Genomic DNA, 24,234 nt, shown 5'->3' with positions numbered 1-24,234 from the left:
AGCAGAGTTTCCATAAACATATCACAGCTTGGCACAAAGAAAATGCCGAAGGAGTAGCCACAGCATGTACAGCCCAAAGCTCTTGTGGAAATCCCTGGAATGTTAACCAAAAGAATTGCCCTAAGTCCCCGAATACTTTTCTCACAGCATACTTAGCACATTGTGTGACTGGACAAACAGCCCTTTCAGCTGTGTGGAACTTTCAGCCTGTGGTTTGAAGCATGACAGGATGTGGCAGCCTTGATTCTGGATAATGTAGTACGATGCAACAAAATGCATCAAATTAGAAAATGGAAACTTTTCCTTCCCCAAACTGTAATTTGGCTGTCACTTGGCTTTAAAGCAGCTGAAAACAATTTTTTGAAAGTAAATGTTTATTTCCTGAAGTTTTGTGAATAATTATAGGCCTGTGCTCTACATACTCGACATTCCACCCACATTTCCCATAACTCTGTCAGCAGTGGCAGTTCCTAGCACATGCATATGGCGGTCCTTTGCATTAAAAAAGGCTGCCAATGAATGCATGGCACCTTTGATCAGAGGCTTGTGACATGCTTTACCTACAACTCTCTCATCAAACTCAACACACTCTGTCAGCACGCGCACGTGTGTGTGTGTGTGTGTGTGTGTGTGTGTGTGTGTGTGTGTGTGTGTGTGTGTTTCCAAGTTCATTTTCTAAATGCTATGAGAAGGATCTACTGGGAAAATTCCTGATTTTATGTCTGTCTTATCACAAAAAGAGAAGGGCAATCTAATGAATTTTTTATGAGCCTCGTTGCCTCATATTCACTGAAAAACCTTTGCCTTTCTAGGGGAAGCTTTTGACCCCCAAGTGGTGAGAGTTAGTAACTCGATGCTATTGTTAGAATAATTATAGCCTAAGGTTTTCCTGTCAGCATCCAAGTTAGCTCAGTAAGGTTACATATTTTGAAATTCTTGTACTTCATTCTCTAAAAAGATACACTCTGCAAAATCAGGCGGTTGAAGGCCAATGAGTTGGTCATAAAACAGTATTCATATCATAAAGGGAATGATTTAGACGTGTATGTATGTATCAAGTTTTGCAGAGATAAGTGTTATAAACATTAAATAGAATTATTGATGGGATATTTATCAGGATTTACTGATAGAATTTTCAATTAAGTGTTATTTCTGCTGAATATTAGAATTAATATTTGGAAATAAGATTTTTATTATAATTAATAACATAACTCTTACATTGGTGTTGCATGACATTTTAGATAAATACTTTTTACCAAGTCCTTTAACATAATCTCTGTTTTTCACTATCACCTTTCGGGGAAAATGTTATTCTTATTTTCCAAAGGGAGAAACTAAAATGCAGAGAAATTTCATAGCTCTTAAACTGACCGTGCATATGAGAAGATTTTCAGGGTGTTTTTCTTAAAATATTAGGTTGGTTTCAGGGTGAACAACCTTTGCATATCACCAAATTTAGCCTTTGATTCCTGGTGTCAGTTTTATGAATAAGCAACAGTAGTTTCCTGCTTTTTATTTTGCCATGCAGGACAGTAAAGTCTTGTTGCTTTGTTTGTACATTTTTACAGCTTCTAATTATTTAAAAACTCATTTGATTCCAAGCCTCCTGTGCTATAGAGATATAATCAAAATGTTTGGCAATGAGAACTTTAGGCTAGTGTCTGTTGGTTTGTGCAGTTCGATGAGACTAAAGGTACTTAAAAATTAGCACAACTATACATTGGTTTAAATTTAATACCAGCAACATCTTTGAGCAACTAAAGTAAACATTTTAGAAAATCAGTATTGGAAAAACACATCCCTAATTTTTATGCCCATAATTGTGAATGATAACAGTGTTTTATTTTTGTCAAACTGATCCAGTTGTAATAAATGAGCATTTAAGGCATTGTTTTCAAGAACATACATTTTGTATACATATCTATATATATGTATGGGGAGGGGGGGCTTGTAAAAAAAATCAGATATCTGTAGATATAAGATACTGATATAGAATTAAGAAAGCAAACTTCTGACCATTGCTCAAAATACCTACCTGTAAAGGAGAGATGGATTGTATTGTTGTTTTTCATCCAAATTAGTTTCATAGTACCTAGCCCTTTCATTTTCAGGGAAATATCTTTCTATTATACTTCAGTTTTTGATACTCATTTCACTGGAGAAAAAACTAAATTAGGGAATGCGGGAGTCAGTGTAAGTAGATTTTTCTGTTAAACAGATATTCAGAATATAAGTAGAAGGTGGTGAAAGCAGTTCCACAAGCTGTCTCCCCTTATAATCACAACCTTGATAATTTCACACAAGTTAGTATGGACATTGAGCTGTCGCATCATTTAATTATTTTGCAGTTGGAAAGTGGGTTGCTGTCGGCCACTATGGTTTAAAGCCATAATTATGCTCCAGCTCATATCTCACATCCAAGTTTCAGAATTGTATATTCAATTGTTTACTCAATATCTCTTTGGATATATAATAGAAATTTCTAATTTAACATGCCCTAAACTGAACTACTGATCTTTCCCCTGACAATTGTTCTTACTTTGCCTTCTCCATCTTAATTGAGTGGCAACTGCAACCTTCTAGTTGCTCAAGCCAAAACTCTTGAAGTTATCCTTGTTTCCTTCCTTTTCTCATACCTCAAGTCTAATCTATCAGAAAATTTTCTTGATTCTACTTTCCAAATATATCTAGTCTCTAAACTGCATTTCTAGAGTTGAAATAGGTTTACACTGCTACCATTGTGTTTCAAGCCACTCCTATCTCTCAACCATATTATTACAATAGCCTCTTAATTGTTCTCCTTGCTTTGATATTTGTCTCATAAACCAGAATGAATCTTTTAAAATGGAAGTCAGATCTTGTCATTTCTCTGCTCAAAATCTTGCATTAGCATTGGATTTCCATTTCACTTAACTAAAATGTCATTTCTTTCCAGTTACTTAAAGAAACCCACAAGATAATACTCTTCCTAACCACCCCGCCCCCACCCTCCGCACACACACACATACCTTATTAGTTCTCTGATCCCTTTCTCTCTATTCTTCCCCTTACTCACTCTGCTGTAGGCACACTGGCCTTGAATCTGGCATATCAGGTGTGATTGTACTCCAGGGATTTTGCACTGACTGCTATCTCTGCCTAGAACACACCTATATAGCATGGCTCTCTATCACCTGTTTTAGGTCTTTACCTAATGATCACCTTTGCAATGAGACCTCCCTTGACTTAAAATCTCCTCCTACCAACTCTTCAAGACCATTTATCCTGTTGTTTTTTCTTTTCTCCCCCATAACATTCCATATTTTTAAATTATTTATTATGTTTATTGTGTAATATTCATCTCACTCTACTTCAGAGAGTAGAGGAGCTTGGTCTATTTTGTGCACTAATATATACCAAACATGTAGGGCAGTCTCTGCACATAATAGATGCTCAATAAATATTTGTCAAATGATAGAAGAAATTAAACAAGTTTAGGTTGGGTCTGTGTTAGTTGCATTTGAAAATTCCCGACTAATACTTTTGGTCACTGCTTTGGTCACTACCTTCCATACTCCTCCCCACCATTAATTGTTCCGTGGACACACGAGTGCTAATCCACTACTGCATGTTTTACAATATGTAGAAATCTAAACTAAAAGATATGCTCCCCACCCTCAAGGAGGAACATGTTATTGACAACAACAAAAGAAAACAATAGCACGTGTACTGTATAGTGCAAAGTTTTATTTTCCGTAAAAGTTTAGAGGTAAAAGACATAAGTAAAAGAATAATTATAGAAGGCTTCCTGGAATAGAAAAGGATTTTAAAATTGAAGAATACTATAAATGATATAGTACATTATATAATTGTTTTAATAAGGCTATGTCATGTAACCATTTACATTGTCGTTACATGGAATTTTGGTTTTTCATAAAAGGAATGACTACTAGTAGCTCCCAAAGTGGCTGACAAGGGCCTCTAACCAGAAAGGAAGGCTCATCAACAGATTTCACATCCTGCTAAACTTACCTCAAGAATAAGGCGCTGGAAGGAAGTAGAGGGGTCTATGTGATTTTTATTCTCTAGTAAATCAGCCAAATCAAAACTCAGGGATATGATGTGGCAAGGACTGTAGGAACCTCAGGCATGTCAAGTTTTCCCTGGAGGGAAACAACACAGTCAGGCAAGCACAAAAGCCACATAATCACCTTATTCATGACTTTGAGTTCATCTCTGCTGGTATCGATTGGCAAGCACTTGGAAAGAAAAAGTAGTGAATGCCACTCTTAGAGAAAAGCTTAAATATATCAGCTGGATAATTGAAAGGCTTTATCACACATAGGCTTCAGGCAACCTAAGAACAAAACAAGTTGAAATTTATCATAGTTGGAAATAGAAGAGAGTCAAGATCATCCCCAAATGCATAGGTTTCATAACTTTTAAGTATTACAACCTATTTCTTGTAACTCTTCTCTAGTGTGTATGTTTATGAATATTTTTCTTATTTACTGTGCTATAATAATAGAATAATTTAGAGTAACAAACCATGACTAAAGAATAGTTTCTCATGCAGTGTTCATGAGAATGCAACCATGAAAAACTATTTGATTCAACCCTACTGTGTATTGCTAGTAATCACACATTTCAGTTTAAGATTTTTCTGGCTAGTTAACATAGATTTAAGTAGCTCGGTACCTTTCATTATATATAGGGACCCGCTGAAACCAAATGGCTTTAGTTTATCAAAATAAATATAGAAGGTAACTATGGTCTTGACAGAACAATAGGATACTTCAATACCAGGGCAGCCTAGAACACATGTTCATTCATTTATTCATTCACTCAACAAATATTTATTCAGTCCTGTCTATTGCATATGTGACATAATGATTTGACAAGTGAGGATGGAAAAAATATGAGAAATTTAAGGATAAAGAATTAAACGTTCTGTGTCTTAAAGTAGAGAACATTACTATGAACAGAGAACCGTCATAATGGTGCAGCGAAGATCCCATACAGGAAGGAGGAAATCTGGATTAGGGGCAGAAAATAGAAAAGGCCAAGCTAGGGGTATAGCAGGGAAAAAGAGAGAGGGAGAAAGGTGACAGGAGACAGCTATGAAATGTAAATAGGCTGCAGTAATGACTGGATGAGTAGAATGTACTTATTACAAAGTAATACGAACAGAAGCCTGATTCCAGGGCATGGAAGAGAAGATAGAGGCAGCAGATATAGGCTGCTTATTTGAAAAGTTTGACAGTAAAAAGGGAAAAAAATTATAGCAGTAGCTAGAGAGGGAAGCTGGGTCAAGAGAACATTTTCTGTGAGAGCAGAGAACTATACCTGTTTGGAGGCATAGGGTGGAAGCTGTGAGGAGGGTTTGAAGATGCCTAGAAGCCTAATTAAGAATTAGGGTCTTGATGGTACTAGTAAGAAGGAGCAGGGTTGTACAAAAGGGGCTCTGAGCTTTAGAGGGAGAGAGGGATTTGTTTTTTGAAACAGAAATATGGATAAGAAGTGAGAAAGTGGTGTTACTGAGTCACTGTAACTAAATGTGCCTACAGACAATGACTTGATCTTACTAGTGATATAAATGCTAAAGGCAGTATCTGAGGAGGATAATAATGGCCTTCTCTTTGTTACAACTGTATCAGGACAACAAAAGCATATTCTTAGGCCCACCTATAATTAGAACGTATCCTTCCTCCCCCCAGTTTGATTTCCACTGAATGTCTAACTCCGATTTTTATCCAAATTTCTTCTCTTTAGCATTCTTATTTTTTTCTCTTCATTTTCATGTACTTGCCCTTCCAGCCCATGTCAGTCTTCTGCATGCTGCTTATGTATCCCTGGAATCACCTCTCCCTATATGTTATTCTGGTTTCTTCTCTTCTGGGAAAGAAGTTTTCTTGTCTCTTTGGATAAAGATCAGAAATTAATGTAGTTTGATCCTTCCCTCCATTGTCCTCCGTTTTTGATTTTTAATTTGATTTTTACTTGGAGTATGATGTATTTGAGGATTAATAATAGCATTTTTCTTTCCATTAATCATGTTCTGTTTTTACATTTTCAAATATAAGTCGTTTAAGCCAGTGTGCTCCAAAGGAGGGGAGGGGAGGCACACAATCCAGTGGATGAACAAGATGGAATACAGAAAGTACTAGAATTTCCCTCTTTTTATCTAAAAATAAGGAATAAATCTTTTCTAATATTTAGCATGTAAAATGAACTAGGCCCTGTCGCATTGTCATATGTCACATATGCTATACAAATATTCAGTCTATCATGGCATATTGTAGTTTATGCATGCCTGGTTTAGGAAGTCATTGTATCACCTGCTTTAACAAAAGACCACTCTTCACTAGAAAGTGCAAGTGAGTTTAAAAGATTCTGGTAGAGAAGCCATGGATTAAAGGTTATACTCATAATGCAAAAACAAGCAAACAACTAGACTTTGGCAGAGCTGTCACTATTACTTTTAAAGTGAGCTCAACAACAGCCAATATTCGTGAAAAATCAAACAACATGTAAAAAGATCTTACAAGTAGTTAGACAACAAAACTGAAATTATTAAGAGGACTGTTTCAAACATTGGCTTATGCATATCATCATCAGAGATGGCTGTAATCCCAAGTGTATAGTCTGCTTTTAGTTACTAGTTAATAATGATAGTACATACATATAATTTATAAATAAATATGCACGTATTTGGGGGATTTTGCTCAACATCATTTTACTAATAGGAGTATACCATAACAGTTTGGAGACTTCTGATCTAGTGCATTTCTTATTGGAGAATATGAATAGTTTTTCATGATATAACAAAACATTAAGATCCCTAAAACTGTAAAATGTAGCTTTGAGAATAGAAGATTTTCATGACTTTTAAAAGCATACTTATTTCTCCTTAAGACACTACACAGCAGAATTTAAAAGAAGCCTTTCTACTGACAATTAGTAAAATGTTCCAAGGGTGAAGACAGACACTGTGGTGAACTGCCATGTATAACACAGGCACTGATTAGGTTAAGTTACTGTTCTTTTTACATACCATAGTGTGTTCAATCATGGGCCTTGATGGAAGGAAACATGAACACTCTTTAGAAACTTGATTTCATTTCTACCTTAGTTTTTAATATCCTAATTCTAAATTAGCTTTTTTTCAGGTGCTTCACTAATGGATATTCCCATTTGGAGCTTAATTTTTCTCTTTGGAGCACTTACAGGGGCTTATGGAAAGGAGCCTTCTCAATGGCCCTACTGTGCTATGAGACAAACACACTAATAATTCTATTCTCAAAGTGAACAGAGTCCTTATCAAGCATTATAACCACCAGTCGCACTTCATTTTCCATGATGATATGAGAGATTTCTTCTTTCCCATAGTAAGCATGGGGGGCACAATTCAAATGCGATTCCACAGACTACTGTTGATTTAAGTGGACTATTATATCCAGCTAGAATTCTATAAACTGTATTTTCCTTCCAAGATTTGAAATGCTGTACGCAGGCTCCCATGTGTAGATATCATTATGTTCTAAAATTAAAATGAGCCAGTTTTGCATTTTATTAGTGTTTTGTTTAGAAATTGAGAAGGTAGATTCATGAATCATTAGCTAGTCCTCATCTGCATGGTGATGAATACTATACAATTGAAGAGACTATTATGATTTTTTTGAATTATAAAAATAATTTTAAAATTAGAAAGTGTCTATGGTAATGACTGCTTAGATTTATATAGTACCCATTTAAAGGTTTTCAAAGTACTTTAGAGCCTTATTAATTCTTAAATTTCTCCCTGGACTGGACAATGAATAGACTGAGTAAATTGAAGCAATGAAGTCACTTGATGCTCCCAAGCTTCATTAGTAAGCGATGAAGAAGCAAAGAATATAATCAGGAATCACCTTGTGACAGAGTTCCACTAGGCCAAGAAGCTATCTATGTTATAAAATTAGAGTATTTAAAATAATGATATTTTAATACATTCTACTCCATCTAATAAAACTAGTATCAACTAAACTATGTACTGTCAAACTTTGTGTGGACTGCATAATTTTTTAAAACAGATTTTTCTTAAGTACTGATGTGATGTTCTCTCTTAATAAAGATTCAGGGATGCATCCTACTAGGATAAATATGATGTTATGCAGGTAAAATAAACCTCTTGGGGCAGTCTAGACTTTTATATGCAAAAGAGTGTGGGCCTGGCAGGAGAGCTCAGAGAACACACATTTCAGGTACTACAGGCTTTACTTATCAAAGACTGAGTGAGAGTAGGAAAGAGAGCTAAGAAAACCACTCCAAAGAACTGAGGCTCTTTATGAGTGTACAGCCCTCTGCTTTCTAAAGAATAGAGAAGACAGGGGTAAAGTTGCAAACTATCTCCTGAGGTACAGAAAGTAGTTGGTGGTAAGACTGGAGAGCAAAGACACTGTAAAGAGTAACCCCCAAATCTTATAACAGGGTGGTACCATATGATGATACCCTCAACAGTTCTGAAAGTTGGTGGATTGGCTCTGAAGCAAAGACAGATCTAGATCTCTGGAGTGTTGTCAGTGATCAGATCTCAGTCCCTGTGGATAAGAAACTTGTAATCTCACCTTCAAAATATTGAAGCCAGTGGTGAACTGAATCAATGCAGCAGCAAAGTTCAGACCCAGCTAACCCAGTCATCCCACCTCTAGTAGACTGACAGAAAAAGAAACCTGCACCTTTCTGGAGGTAAATATTATTTGCTTTAGATTCTACTCATCTCATATAAAATGTCCGGCATACACTTAAGCTTATAAGACACACCACAAGGCAAGAAAATGGCATCCATGGTCAAGAGAGAGAATAGTCAATAAAAGCAAATCCATGGATGGACTATGTGTTGGAATCATCAAGGTAGTAGCTTTAAAAATATATGTGATAAAACCGATAAGAGATATAGTAGAAATGTTGTGCAACATTCAAAAAGAAATGGTAAATTTTAGAAGAAATTGCAAAAAATGTTTAAAAATCAAAGTAAGTAGAAATGCTAGAAATAAAAATATAACATCAGGAAGAATTTATTAGGTGGACTTAAAAGCAGACTGCCTACAGCAGAAGAAGCTTTAAGTAAATTTGAAATAGTCTAAGAAAATAACTACATTGAAAAAAAGAGTAATAAAAAAGCAAAGAGTATCTGAGATCTGTGGGAAAATATCAAATAGTCTAAAAACGAGAAGAAAAGGAAAATGGGGTGTAATAGCTGATGAAATAATAGTTAAGAATACTCTAAAATTGATGAAAGATCCAAGCCACTTAGTAAATCCAAGTAGGATAAACAAAGAAAACCACATTTTAGTCAATTCCTAAAAACCAAAGATAAAGAGCTTAAAAGTAGCCAGAGAAGAAAGACACATGTACAAGTGTACAGCAATAGAGAGGTTGGATAAGTTCTCATTACAAATAATGGAAGCTATAAGATAAAAGAAAGACATCTTGAATGTGATGAAAGAACAAAATAGACCTGTCGATTTAGAATTTTATATCTGGCAAAAATATTTTTCGTAAAGGAAGGCAACATAATGAGATTTTCAGATAGAAAAAAATAATTTATCTTCAAGTGACTTTCGCAATATAAAATGCAGATAGAAATTCTTCAGGCTGAAGAGAATGAAACCAAATGAAAGTCGGGAGCTTTTCTTCTGATTTTTTTATGTGTTAGTTATATGTATTTATTTAAAAGACCAAGTGTTTAAAGAAAAAATAAGAACAGTGTGTTGTGAGATTGTTAACACGTATAGAAGTAAAATTAAAGACAAAAAGAACCCAAAGGATGGGGTGTACATGAGCTACTACCATACAGTTTTATACTGTTTATACTGACTTGTGTACTATTATTTGAAAGAAAATATGATAACTTAAATATGCATATTATATTCAGATTCACTATTAAAATTATACATAAAATGTATAGTTTAACAATCAATAGATGAAATAAAAGAAATTTTCAATGATATCCATTTCTCCCCCAACAAGGCAGGAAAGGAGTTGCAAAAACACAAAAGCAAATGGAATAAATATAAAACAAATACCGATTTGGGAAATTAAAACAACAAAATTAATAATCGTATTAAATATAAATTGCTTAAATGCTTCTCTTAAATGGCAGAGATTTGTAGACTAGATTAAAAGCAAGACCCAGTTGTGAGCTATTTACATGAGACACAGATAGGTATATGAAAACATATAAAAATATATACCATGTAAATACTAAATATAAAAAAACGAATGGTATATTAATATCAAGACAAAGAATTATCAGAGATTAAGAAGGATATTCTATATTGGTAAAAAGATCAATTTGTCAAGAAGACAAATATTCAAATTAAAAATCGAATACAATAATCAATTACATTTCTGTAAAATAGCAATGATCAATTGAAGTAAAAAATTGAAATAACAATTGCATTTATAACATCAAAAAAGCATTAAATATGTAGAAACAAGTCTAACAAAATATGGGAAAGAGCTCTTCACTGACATTATAAGACATTGCTGAATGAAATTGAAGAATATTAAAATGGAAAAATATAAAATGTTATTGTTGGGTAGAACCGATACTGCTCATTTTCCATTAATCAATATATAAAATCAAAGCAATATTTATCAAAATTCCAGCAGACTTTTTGGGAAGAAATAAACAAGCTGATTCTAAAATTCACAGAATACAAAGAATCTAGAATAGCCAAATCTACACTAAAAAAAATAATTTGAAAAACTTATACTCCCTGATTTCAAGACTTAAAGCTATGACAATCAAGACTGTAAACTTCAGCACAATGTTAGGCAATTGATTAGTGAGAGAAACCTAGAATTTCATAAATAGACACACACATATAGCAAATTGAATTTTGATAAAAATACCAAGTCAATTTGAAAAGGGATAACTAACTTCTTTTTTAACAGATGTTGATGGGGCAATTAGAAATGAACTGTAATCCATTCCTCATTCCTCTCATGAATGTTAATTTAAGATGGTTATAGTTGCAAATGTGAAACTCAGAACCATAAAGGTCCTTGAAGAAAACATTAGGAGACTATCTTTATTAACTTGGTAAAGGCAAAACTGTTGTAGTTAGATACAGAAGGTATTAATCATAAAGACAAAATAGGTAAATTAGACCTCATTACAATGAAAAATATCTGCTCCTCAAAAGACACCATTAAAATGAATATTCAAGCCACAAACTGGGAAAATATAATTGTAGCAAAATAATGTGAATATAAAAAATTCAGAATAGTCTATGGCCATGCTATCCTGAACGTGTCCGATCTCATCTGATCTCGGAAGCTAAGCAGGGTGGACCTGGTTTAGTACTTGGATGGGAAACCACCTGGGAAGATCAGGTGGTGTAGGCGTTAAAAAAAAGAATTCAGAATATCTAACAAGATCCTACAAATCAATAATAAAAAGATAAGCAATCAAAAAAAAAAAAAGAGAGAACTTAGTGACTTTACAAAAGGATATGTGAATGGTCACAAAGCTTGTGAAAAGGGCGTTTAAAATCATTAGTCATCAGGGAAATGTAAATTAAACAACAGTGAGATATCATTTATAGTCATGAGAATGTCTAAAAAATAAAAATAAAAACCAGAAAGTGACATCTCTAAATGTTAGTCATTAAAACTGAGTCTCTTTGTTTTTGTCTTTGGTTTCATTAGAAAATAAATTGCTTATCTGTATACTCACCCGGATTTTTTAGCAGTCCCTCTTTTCCATCAATTTCAGAGTTTCTTGTCACTAATATACAAGCCAAGTTAAGATCACTGGAAGGTATTAATTTTGTAGTAAGTTTTAACCGTTCTGATTATACACACACATAAAAGGAAATGATCCCGGCATTTAAATTCTATCATTTTATCTGAAAGTTCAAATACATATACTTTGTCAAATAGGAGAATGAGTTTTAAAACATCATGCAATAATAATTTCAATAGAAGTTATTTAAAATTATCTTGTTTATATGACTTATTTATCTACAGAAGAAAAAATATCTGTGAACTTTAACTGATAGCGTGCCCACAACATACAAGGAAGAAGAATGGATAAATAAAATGGGAAAAGAGCAGAAAAATAGTACATAATTAGGAAAAATTGAAAATCATTCGGAACATAGTGTTCTTATGAATAACATAAAGAAGGAATGAAAAAGTTAAGGAAAAATGGAAGACTGATTTTTAAATTCAGAATAATTACATTTCTCCTAATGGGCTGCATTTTTGTCCTTTGGGGCAAGGGTTCCTTTGAGTCTTTATTCCTAAATTCATATTGACAGTGAATTGCATCAGGGATCTGGGAGGTTCCTCTAGTCTTCCTACTAGTGACAAATAAATCTGTGATGAGAAATATGAAGTATTTATTAACACAGCTATTCAGAGTTATTGATGAAAAGGGAAGATCCATCACGTAATTCCCAGGGTGCAGAAGGAGACTCTACCTTATTGATTCAGTAGTTAATAGAATCAGTTATTTATATGACCTTTAAGAAATGATTTGAATTTGAATGATGACTTTTATTTGGCCACTTTGAGTTTTTTGGAAGTAGGCAAATAAAACATTTTGCTAAAATAAATATTTTCTTCATTTATTTTGAAAACTTAGAGTGCAACTCAGATGGTAGGAATGAGTTGAGTAGTAGTTAAAACAGTCACAGAAATCTTTTTTTCAAAGAAAGCTGTGTAAACAATTATTGTACTTTCTCTTGGTCATAACTTTCACTGTTCCTTCCATGCCTCCTTTACGTTTCACTGCAATACATAAACATAAAAACTCAAAGGCACCCCAAGTGCTACAAATACAGTATCACAGTGTCCCCTTACATAAGTAATCTGATCTGTTTAGTTTCTCATATTTGAAAGAACATGGTGATTTTGGGTAGATCTCTCTTATTGGTCTCTTATTGGTCTTATAAATAAGCATCTAAATTTGAGTTCTGAGAACTCCTCTCCTACCTTGAGAATTTGTCCAAGTGCTATTGAACAAAGGTTAATAGCATGTACTTTGTTGCGAGACAGACCTGTGTCTTCCTCTTATAACTTGTGCAAATCACTTAGCTGCTTAGCTCTTCAGTTCCCCCATGTATAAAATGGGCACACAGTGGTCATTGTGGTTGGATCCCAAAAATCATTCCACTTTTGATGATTCATCTAAGATATTTGTTGCCCTCCAGGCATCTTACCATTAATTGTTTCATGGATGGAGAGGCCTGAACTACTTGGGGTCAATAAGATATAGAAAAGTGGCTAGTTCTGTTGAATGTGGAGAAGGAATTATGCTTTGTTGCTAGTGGCAGGTAGCTCATGACCATGAGGCTTATGAGCTTAGAATGAAGCCAACATGTCAAGGGAGGATGGAAAGACTGAAAGTTCCTCGATGATGCTCTTGAGGAATCTGATACACCTGAAGCCTACTCTATCTCTAGACTCTGGTTATTACATAGTCAGTTTGAGTTAGTTGTTTTTTTTTTTTTTTCACTTACAGTCAAAAGATCAATAAAAAAGGAAAAAGATTATAGACCTACCTCACAGAGTTTTTGTAAGGGTTAAAGGAAATAACACATGTAAAGCACTTAGCTGTATATAGTGCCTAAATTCATAGCAAATTCTCAAATATAGCTGTTGTTTTTTGTTGTCCCAGCAAAAAAAAAAAAAACTGGGGAAAAAAGCCAACTCCACTTTGATTTTGGGAAGGGATCTAAGGAGAGGAATAGTATTTGAGCCAGCTCTAATCTTTTGGCATTTCTCTTCTCAGTTGCAATGGGAATCTCTGATATACCCTCTGAACTCACATTTTAAATCTTAACCTTTTCCTTCTGTTCTGGTATCCCTTGATTTCCACTAGGTTTTCCTTTCCCTAGAGTTTTTATTCTGTCAAATGCCCTGAGATGAACATGGAATGGAGTTAATGATGAAGAACTCAGTTATCAGTTTTTCTTTTCTGCTTCATGTTTTCAAAGAATTACAAGATGATATTGTCATCCAAGAGATGCAGACAAGACTGTTGCTCATGGCTTCTCTGCTTCCTGTGCCAGGAATTACTGAAAGCTTTTGAGTTTCAAGACTAAGAAAAGTCATGTTGCTAGGTATTTGGAAAACAACAGCAGGCAGGCTTTTTTTAAAAAGGCACTAAGAAGACTGAGAAAATCAAGGTGAATTATCTGAGAGTAGAAAGGCTGGAAACTAGGTGGTCAGAAGAAAGGAGTGATCTGACTACAAAGAGATGAATTGCATTTTGAGGTCTGAGTTGGGGGAACAAGTGACTGGTCCCAGGAGTTATGTGGATCTGCTGCTATGTGACTGGTGGGGATTCATGCCCTCATTCAGGTCTCTCTGACCAAAAAATTATCATGCCTGTGGAAACTGGGACCAAGTCCTTGATGGCTGAGCCTGCTATGACACCAACGGAGTCATTTGCGTTAATAAGAATCTTGTGAGCCTAAACAATGAACAACTCAACAGTAATCAATAAAAACTGCCATCAGAGGCCTCCCCACCACTTTTTCTGAACAAAAGCACTGGAAGTCCTGGAATAAAATATTAAATTTTCACGAACCTTGACCATTTGGAGCTTGGAGATAGATATGATTTTTTTAGAAACATAAAGAAATGTGATATTTATGTACCTAAAAAAGCATAGGAAAATTCCTACCTGTTTCAGATATCTAAAGTGGAGGGTTTGCCTGGTTGTCTAAAATCATCTGTTGGTTTCTGCTCTGATTCCACCAGGCCAGGCCTTTTCCTTTCTGGACAACTCTGAATACTGTTGTTAAGATTTTCTTTTTCTTTTTTTTTTTTTTTTTTAATTGACTTAAATTTTATAAGTAATCCCCTGAATATTAAAATAGTCAAAAAGAAAATTTTAATATTTCTTTCCTTTTTTCTGTTTTCACTTTTCTTTCAATTTATAAACTCAAGATTAGGGTCAGATATTAGAAAAACAAATCAATTTCCTGTACATATTAAGTAGTGATACAGTTACTACACCATTAGTGAGAAATTCCATCCAGAGCATCTCCTTTACCTGACAAAGTATTTAAAAAGGAAACACTTAGTGAAAGCTTTAAGAACAAAATGCATTTCAACTAAGGCAATGTGGTGTGCAGTTCATCAAAATATGGAGATTAAAGCACACATCAACTTTTCTCTATTACAAAACTGTCCTACTTGTCATTTTAAGAAACCAGCCTATCAAGCATATGCTTTGATCATTTATAATAAATTCTTTCTAACTGGTTGTCAATGTGAAAATTAAAATGCCTAGTTGAAAAAGCATAACAGCAATTTTGGTAAAGAAAGATTAATCATTTGTTTCAAACAATAAAGGCATATTCACTAGTATAAATCAATCTAATATCATAAGGAACTTCTTTATCCTTTAAAAATCACATGCCACATCTAATATTTAAATTAAGGCAAACTAACTGTATTTAATATTTATGATGTGCCTTCATCTATAGATCTGGACACTGACTACAATACATTAATATAATACATTTTGTAAGGATAGTAAATGACAAGTAAGAGATCTATTTGTGAAGAGCTAAGTAATTCACAATAAATTAATTATACTGTTAAAGCCTGATGACATCTTTATCTTCTAACAAGTTAAAGAAATGAAGAAAACAAGATCAACATCACGCAGTTAGGCATTATATTAAGTATATTCTTTTATTAACAGTAAACCTTAAACAGTTTCAAAGAAAGAATTGACTTTCTCCACTCTAGTTAAAGCATAGAATACAGCTTTTAATTTAAAGAAGTGATCCTATGAAGGAAGGAAAAAAATCAACAATATAGCCCTAAATATTTACTTGTGATAATTAAAAAGTGAAACACATGTTATCTAGTTAATATAATTATCTACATCAAAGATATTTGACTTTTTCTTTATTTCCATTGTTTAAGAAGCAATACGAGCATTTGATATGCTTATTTTATTTTTATTAAAAAAAATGTGACAAAATGCATATTACCTATCACAACTTTTTTTATTTCACAATTTTAGCCAGTCTAAATGATTTATATCACAGTCTTAACTTAGCATACATGATTTATGAATGATAGAGCAAACTGAAATTCCTGATGTAAGAATATGAACATAAAGCACAGAAGTGGTCATTACAGAGAAATAAGGTAGCTATCAGTTTAAACAAGAACATACAAAGACAAGGTCAAATTATTGTGGAACATAACCAAATCCATCACTTTTCTTCCCATTGACTAGATAGAACTTTAGGTACAAGTATCATTATCTGAGATACAGAGTTACTCTTTCAGAATGGTAGAGAATTAAGCACTTGATAGTCAAGCATAGGCTGTCTATAAAAGCATAATTTATATCTGAACCCTTTGAATTTCATCACTCGATATTTCTTTAAGGTGCAGTCAACTTGCAGCAATTTGGAAATGGCATCGAAGAATGTTGACGTGAATGCATAAGTCACTTAATACTTGTGGAACATTTACTTCAGTGACCAAGTTGTATATAAAACGTTAAGTCTGAAGTAAATCAAGGGACATGGGAAACTTCAGGGAGGTGAAGTGAAGGCAACTATTTTTAAAGCAGATTTCTCCTCTAAAAACAACAATAGACTTCATGATCTCAACGTTGTCTTCCATGTCTGAATTTCTAAATCATTAATACATAGGTTAGCACACTTTGTGAAAACACAGAATGAAAATCAAACCATTTGATATGTTCTTAATTTCTGGAAAGTGTAAATTGGTATTTTGGTTTTTCCCTCCCTAGAAATATACTACAAATACGATACATGCATTCAATACGCTTAGCTATTAAGAAGCGTAATTATTTGCCATATTTTTTTCTCTAGAAACGTATTTTCTTTTTCCAGCTAATAGTGCAGAATTGATATGTGAGAGGCTCTGGCTCTAGGGTTATGTCTGTTGCATAATTTGGGTGAAATGGACATTATATAGACAGACAGGTGGATGTGTGCCCATCTGACTTACTCCCAAGAGGGCAGCTTGGGAGCCCTTTCAGTGGAACCATTTCATTTTCTTGATTTATTCAGTAGTCAGTCTTGGCTTATATGGATTCTCTGCTAAGGTGGAGCTGTGTCCCTTGGGTTTACTCTGTAAGAGTTACAGTATTTCAGACTTTGCTCTTTGCTGTGAACAAGATTGCAGAGGCAGTCTCCAAGGGCTCTGAAGACCTGCAAGGATTTGATTGGGGTTTCAAGTTAAACTCAGATGCTAACATACAGATCAGAGGGCTTTTTGCTGTATAATGAACATTATGATGATTCCTTCCAGACAGATTATTGTATATAAAAGTGGGTCCACAAGCTCACAGTCAAAGGGAAATCAGAGCAGGCTCCATAATAATCACTAGCATTCCCTAAATTCCAGTTACATATATCCCCCCCCCCCACATACTTTATGTGCATTCTTATGCTGGGAATAATCCTAAAAGCTAAGAGGTTCAGAGTGCCAGTGTGTCTAACGTCACACGACTCATGATTCAAGTCCAGAGCTTGCAAACTGAAAAGACCAGATTTTCTCATTACACCACACTCTCTCTCAGGACATCATGAAAAGGGAATTGTAAAGTCATCTAAGAAATCGTTTAACCCAAATCCTCCCTTCACTTTGGAGTAATGGAAAATGAAAGCTTTGCCCAGAATCTGGGAGGAATATCGGAACCCGTAAATACTAAACCTCAGTTTAGTATCCTTTTACCTAGCATGAGATTAATGCAAAATTTTAGAATAAATTGGATTTTTCTTGCACAATAATTATTTTCTGAGATGCTATATCCTCTATAGCTGCCTTAACACATAGCAGTTTCATTCCAAGATTAATAGGAAACACAACAAAATTCAATTAAAATTATTATCACTTTCTGCATGTGCTGTTAAAAAGCCACCCTATGTCGTGCATGCATCATTGATGATTTTGCCCTTGGAATAACGTGAAGAACATTTAAATTGCCAAATGACAAGCTAGAAAGGGTCTCAGAGAAGCCTAATGCAAAAGCCTTCCTCTGCAGATGAGGAAGAGAGCCCAGGGAAGTTAACCTCACAGCTCAAGGCAGGATGGTGAGTTAGCCTTTAGGTTTGCCCTTTGATCTTCTGATTTACCCTAGGCCCTTTGTCACATCACTTTTCTTATCTTTAAATTTACTTGTTTTTATCTCTGCATAGCTAACTCTGAAAAAAAACACTCTGAAGGATGGTAGGGATATACAAAAAAAAAAAAAAAAGATAAAGTACAGGGAAATACAGAAATGGTTGCTGTACCAACGGTCAATCTCAGTGCAGTGTCATTTCTAACTCATTTTCCTTAGTGGAGAATTTGGCAGAAAAAAACCTCCTATTAGAGGTGTGCATTGATCTAGCTTCTGGCTTTTTGATTTTTCTTTTCAGTATCCAAGAAACAGCTACCAGTATTAATAAATGGATCTCATGCTTTTATTTCTTTATTTCCACCAGCTGTGGCCAAGGCATTTTCCTTTTACATTTTTTTAAAGTTCTCTAGTATTATAAAGCAATCTAAAAACATTATCTTCAGAAAGATACTAAAACCTAAATCTTTCACCAAACCTTCATGGTTCTACTACTTTTTATTGTCCAAACACTGTCGATCCTTCCATCTACAGATGTCACACACACTACCTCTTATAACAGCCTGTCTTTTGGAAGACATGTCATTTTTTTATTGGTACAATCTTGACTTCCTCCTTATCTAAGTGAAGTGGAATTATAACTTCTTTGTCGTGCCTGGAGGAGAAGGTCTCCATAAACTTTACTGATATATGATATTTATTGCTGTGAATAATGAGCCTCATACCCCATTCATTAATGATTAAGTCCTCTCTGCATCGACAGCATTTATTTTCTTTATAAGTGGGCATCTTAAAAAGCAGAATTGACCCCCAAATTCTTGGTTTAATGTATTTTTAAATTGAAAAAAATCCACAGCTCCGAAAATGGGCACTCACCCTCAGCACCAATCACGCCGTCATCCCCAAAGGCCTTCTAAACCCTTGTCTGACCTGAATACTGCAGACTGGCACTTGCCTCCACATTCCCCTTCCTCCCGCCTGTCATTTTCTCCAGACTCTTATTATCTGCAATATGAAATGCTGTGTGCTGATAGATATTAGCAGAACCTGGTTAAAATTCATTTCACATAGCTTGTTCTTCAAAGGAACAAAGATTTTTTTATTATTTTTTTTAATCCTAAGAACAGAAAACCAAGTTATCTTTGTGGTGTTAAGCATGAAACTGGGTCTTTGTTTGAAAGTAACATCTGATGTTTCCTCTCTTTTCAACTCAAACAACTGGGCACTTCTGTATTACGCGTCCCCGGTACCCCTGCTTTGGGATTTTTGTCATGTCAGGAGCTGCTGACAGCTGACAAACTGCTGTGTGAAGGGCAATGCTTACCCTCACAAAATTCCTCAGGCTACAAAGGAAAGAAAAGGCCTCTGTATAAAACAGGGCGAGTATATTTGCCTAGATTCTCTGCTCCTTTCATGCATCAGGAATTTATTTCAGGGTAAGGTGGCTCTCTCCATACCCAAGCAGAGCATTACCTGGTATTCACCCCAGACCCCTCCCGATCTGCTCATCTGCAGCCGCATTTGTGCTTCAAATCACTAACCGTTTGCATTGCCAAAGCCCCGACAAATTTCCAGTCAATTCTACATCACAAGAGTTCAGACTATAGATAATAATTGAAAATGTAATATCTGGTTAAGGCATAAAAGCTTCAACAAATTAACAGCCAAAACATAAAAGCAATCAAACTAGTTTTTACTGATTGATTGACATGCATGGGTTTAGATTAAGCAACCGAAATGAAGATGATAAAATTAATCATTGCTTAGGCTCGGCACAGAGTTTTACTTCCTGTCTTTTGTTAGCGCCCTGCATTAATGCGGATCAATAGTTACAACACCTGTAATGTCTAGCACATGAGAGAGAAGTGTTGACTTGCTTATCACCATCTGTCATTTAAAGCGATATTATTTGAACTCCTATGCTGTCAACCTCATAAAAGACAATTTTTGTCCTTAAATTCTACATAGACTATGGAGGAAAACATTCCTGTAACATTTTCGATTGAGTCATTGTTTTTCCTCTTCCTATAGGAAAAAGCTGGCATGCTGCCCAGGAATATTGGCACAGTGAACATAATGTTCAGGCTACCCTACAAAGAGCCAGGACTGGATGTTCCTGAAGACAGCACAATTGAGTGTTGGTCACTTTCTTTACATTTGATTTTATGCAATGCTGCCTTCGAAATCCTTGAAGCCCAGTAAACAAGCAAAATAAATAACGGGATGCACTTACCGTGCTTACAGAATTATAGGGTTTTGAGAGATGGCATGGTATCCTGCTAGAAGCCATAAAAATATTCCAGCTGTTTCATAGTGTGCAGGAAATATATTGGTTTTACATTTTATAATTTCAAACTCTGTTGTCAACAGGCAACTTATGTTACTTTATATTCCACTCATCACAACCCACCATAATTCCTCATGGCAGAGCAAAGTAAAATATATTCCTCTGTGCTGACACTACTTATTGTTTTTTGTCTCCTATAAATGATTTGTGGCCCTGCTTTGAATTTTGGTAAGAAAGTGCATTTCCAGAAGCTTTTATAAGAAATAGCATTCTACAGCACAGGAGATTCAGTCTCTTAGGAAACAGGAAAAGGCCATTTGGCTCTTTCTCACGAGCCATTTATGTTTTCTCTCATTTCTTTCTGCCACTGTCCTTCAAACCTCTTTTCAGAGAAATTCAGCAAGCAGCTGTTGAATCTATTAATCCCTTGCTTTAGTGCCCATCAGCCTGCGTTTTCCTCAGGTAATCGTTGTAAGCCCTCTACAGCATCCTCTTAAGGTCCAGGTCAGACTATCTCTTCCATTTCCATTTTATTGTTGATTCAAAGACTATCAAGTGATAATTGTCCAGAGCTGAAGAGGAGTTGACATCATTGTCTGGGAACCTTAAAAAGATTAGGAGTTCTGCCCAAGGTTTTATACTTCATTGGTTTCGACCTTCTTACTCAAACACTGGCTATCTGAGTTATAAAAGAGGCCAGATTTTTTTTTTTTAAAGGATATTGTGCATTCCACACAGAGATATTATATCTTCATAAAAATTTTCTTTGGAGTCCTGAAGTCATAACCTGTTTGACAGGACTGTCTTCTCCAGATCCTCGGGTTTGTGTCGAAAGAGATCACTGAGAACGGAGCTATGAGTTAGGGTTCCCACAGAGGGAGATAGAGGCTCTGTCTGTTTCAGGGGATTGCTCTAATGGTCTCCAGAGGTCTCACTGTGAAGAGGAAAACGTGCTCTTTCAAAATGTTGTAAAGTTAAGCCAGTTCCGTGTAAGCCTACCTTATTGCCGTTTATGGTGCTCATGCTTATCTAAAGAAATAAAACCTTATGACAAAGAGGTAATAACACAATCACTCATATTAGTAATAAAATTACAAATCACAGTTGAATTTTCCATCTGAAAACCTTTGTTTTCATAAAACACTTTCATGGTTGGAGTTACATTTGTGGTGGTTTAAGTAATCAAAACTTACAAATAGCGACTTACATTGTTTTAAACTTTTTATATATTTGGTTAACCCTCCAGCAGTCCTATAATGTGGGCACTATTATTTGCTCATTTTATAGATAAGAAGGCAAGGCCCAGAGAGGTTAAGTAACTTGCTTGAGGTTACCCAGCTAGTAGTGGTGGGGCAGGAATATAAACCATGCAGTGGATCCAACAACTACATTTTAACCATTATGGACACTGCCTCCCAGATTATTATTGTGATATTTTCCTTGTACTTTGCAAATCACATGTATTTTACTTATTTCCTAAAATGTCCAGTAAATATTTTTTTTACTTTTTCAGACCTTTATTTTTGATAGTAAACATAAATGAAGTTTTAAACAAAGTAGACAATCTTCCTTCTTGAAGTTAAGGGGTGCTTATATTTGAAATGTAAAGAAACTTGTCAATACTTCTTAATGTGTATCGAACAACCCAGAATTTTTGTCCAAAGGGGCAGGGGAAAGTAAGGCAGAAGGAATGTTAGTGAAGCAGCAGAGAAGTTGGAAAATTTAGCAATAGCTCTCATTCATTTACTAAATGCTCCATAAACATTGTCTTTTTAAATCTGCCTATAAATGTTTGGTCTGGCGTATTTCCCCCATTCTAAAAATAAGAAAAATTAAGTTTATTTTTGCATGGCAGTAAATTCTGAAATCTGATTTCAAACCAATGTCCTTCTGCCTGTGCTCCTACCCCTCATCCATGCTCTGCACTGACAGCAGTAAGAAAGGACCACTGGACTCCCCCACCCAACGATCCTCAGGTTTACCTTGCAGAAAGCTTGAGAATTTGGTTTAAAATTCAGTGAAGCAGTGTCATGCTGATTATGGTAGGTTTAAATCTCTAGGGTGGAGAATTATTTAGTTGTCTTCTCAAGGGAACATGTTCAAATTTATTTCATCAATCTGAAGTAAGCAACTCATATTTTCTCACAACCTCATTTCCATTCATTCAGCTGCATTGAACCAGTTTCCGTGGTTGGCTTCTTTGTTCAGGAGAGATTTCATCAACTAATTGAAAAGAACACAGCTCTGTCCTCAGCAGAGCTAAATACATACAACAATTTCACCGCCAATGCCAGACACATTATCAGTGTCCTGATCTTTGGCCTTTGATACTTTTAAGAGATGTCCCAGGGGAAATCTTTCCCTGGAATGTTAATCTGTTGCTTCTCTGACCTTCTACACATGTACCACATTATTATTACAACCCACATGCTTCTCTTTTCATGCTGTCATTTTGACAATAGAACCATAGGGCAATTCATCTTTAGACTAGATAGCTGGAACGAAGTGCACACCAGTAAGTGAAATCAGATTGGCTAATGGTATTGTTTAAATGCAATAACATTTCTCTTCTGAAATCCACCCAGATTTCAAATGATATGTCATGCCTGTGGGATGCTCGGCAACAATTAGCTACTGGTGATTCATCAAAGGGTCCCAGTGTGGGGATTTCTTTTTAACTTTTTTTCTGAACATGCTTTGGAAACATAAATTAGTCCCTGAATTGGATCGGTGTGGATTTATCACTCACATTTCCTGTCTTTACCTTCTTTCTTTCATCTGGCAGATGTTTGCTTCATCTTCAGATTTACCGAAAGGGGCACAGGGATCTGAGAGCGTTTAGCAATACTGAGAAGCCGTTTCTTTTAAGACTCTGCTCAAATGTCAAATGTTACCTCCTCAGAGAAGCCTTCTTTTGACCACCCCACGTAAAATAACCCTCACTCTTATTAGTATCTATCCTCTTAATCCTGCTTTAGTTTTCTTTACAACACCTATCGTCACCTGTCATATGACATATTTATTCACTGGTTGACTATTTCCCACCCCTAAAATGTAAGTTCTATGACCGCAGAAAAGTGGTGGTTTTGTCCACTGCTCTCACCACCGAGGCTAGGACGGTGCCTACTTCAAAGCAGGGGCACAAAAATATTTGTATCTGTTGAGCGCTAGAGAACCTTCCACCTTAGAATATACAGATAGGGTGATGCTAGGGAGGCACATGAACTGCAAATCTCACTGAGAACCAGTAGGCATTTCTCTGTTACAGCCTTAATAATGAAATCAGAGGAAAGATTATTACACACAAATTATTGCTTCTTTCCAGCTCAATCTTATCAACTGAAGCACATGAAAAATATGCCATTGGAAAGCACTAGTCTGTGTTGTTTTAATGGATTCTTTTGGTATACTGATCATCATTTTCAAACACAGAGCAATAGTTCTGTCTAAAATATTAGATAACAGCTATTACGATTAGAGTTTTTATCTATAGACTTGAGCCAAATCATAAAAACTGAAGAGTCTTCTAAGGTTGGAGGATGACATGTGTGTATATGTGCGTGCGTGAGTACACTTGCATCTTCGAGCCCCTCGCTATTTTCTTTAAGAAAGCCTCTAAAATGACATTACATATTGCTTTTGTTCGTTGCAAACAACCTAATAAAAGCCATCATTGTAAGCCATAGTTACCCAGGCTTACAGGATATTTTGTATTTTTGCAGGCTGACTTAGTGACTTGAAAGAGTTCATTCTGCTTCCAAAAGCAACAAACTCATAAGTAACAGTTTTTGTAAAACTGGTAGGAAATGCTTCAGGACATAGTTTGGTGGGAAGGGTGTAAGTGATTCAT

At 35.3% G+C, this 24,234-nt stretch overlaps 1 pseudogene; it reads left to right on the top strand.

The window, feature by feature from the left end:
- Positions 1 to 11,254: 11,254 nt before the first annotated feature.
- On the top strand, positions 11,255 to 11,373 carry LOC112480872 (annotated as a pseudogene).
- Positions 11,374 to 24,234: the final 12,861 nt, after the last annotated feature.

Source organism: Pteropus alecto, unplaced genomic scaffold (assembly GCF_000325575.1).
Source record: "Pteropus alecto unplaced genomic scaffold, ASM32557v1 scaffold20, whole genome shotgun sequence".
Lineage (NCBI taxonomy): Eukaryota > Metazoa > Chordata > Mammalia > Chiroptera > Pteropodidae > Pteropus > Pteropus alecto.
The sequence above is the reverse complement of the archived record's forward strand: the minus strand, read 5'-3'. Positions and strand labels throughout refer to the sequence as shown.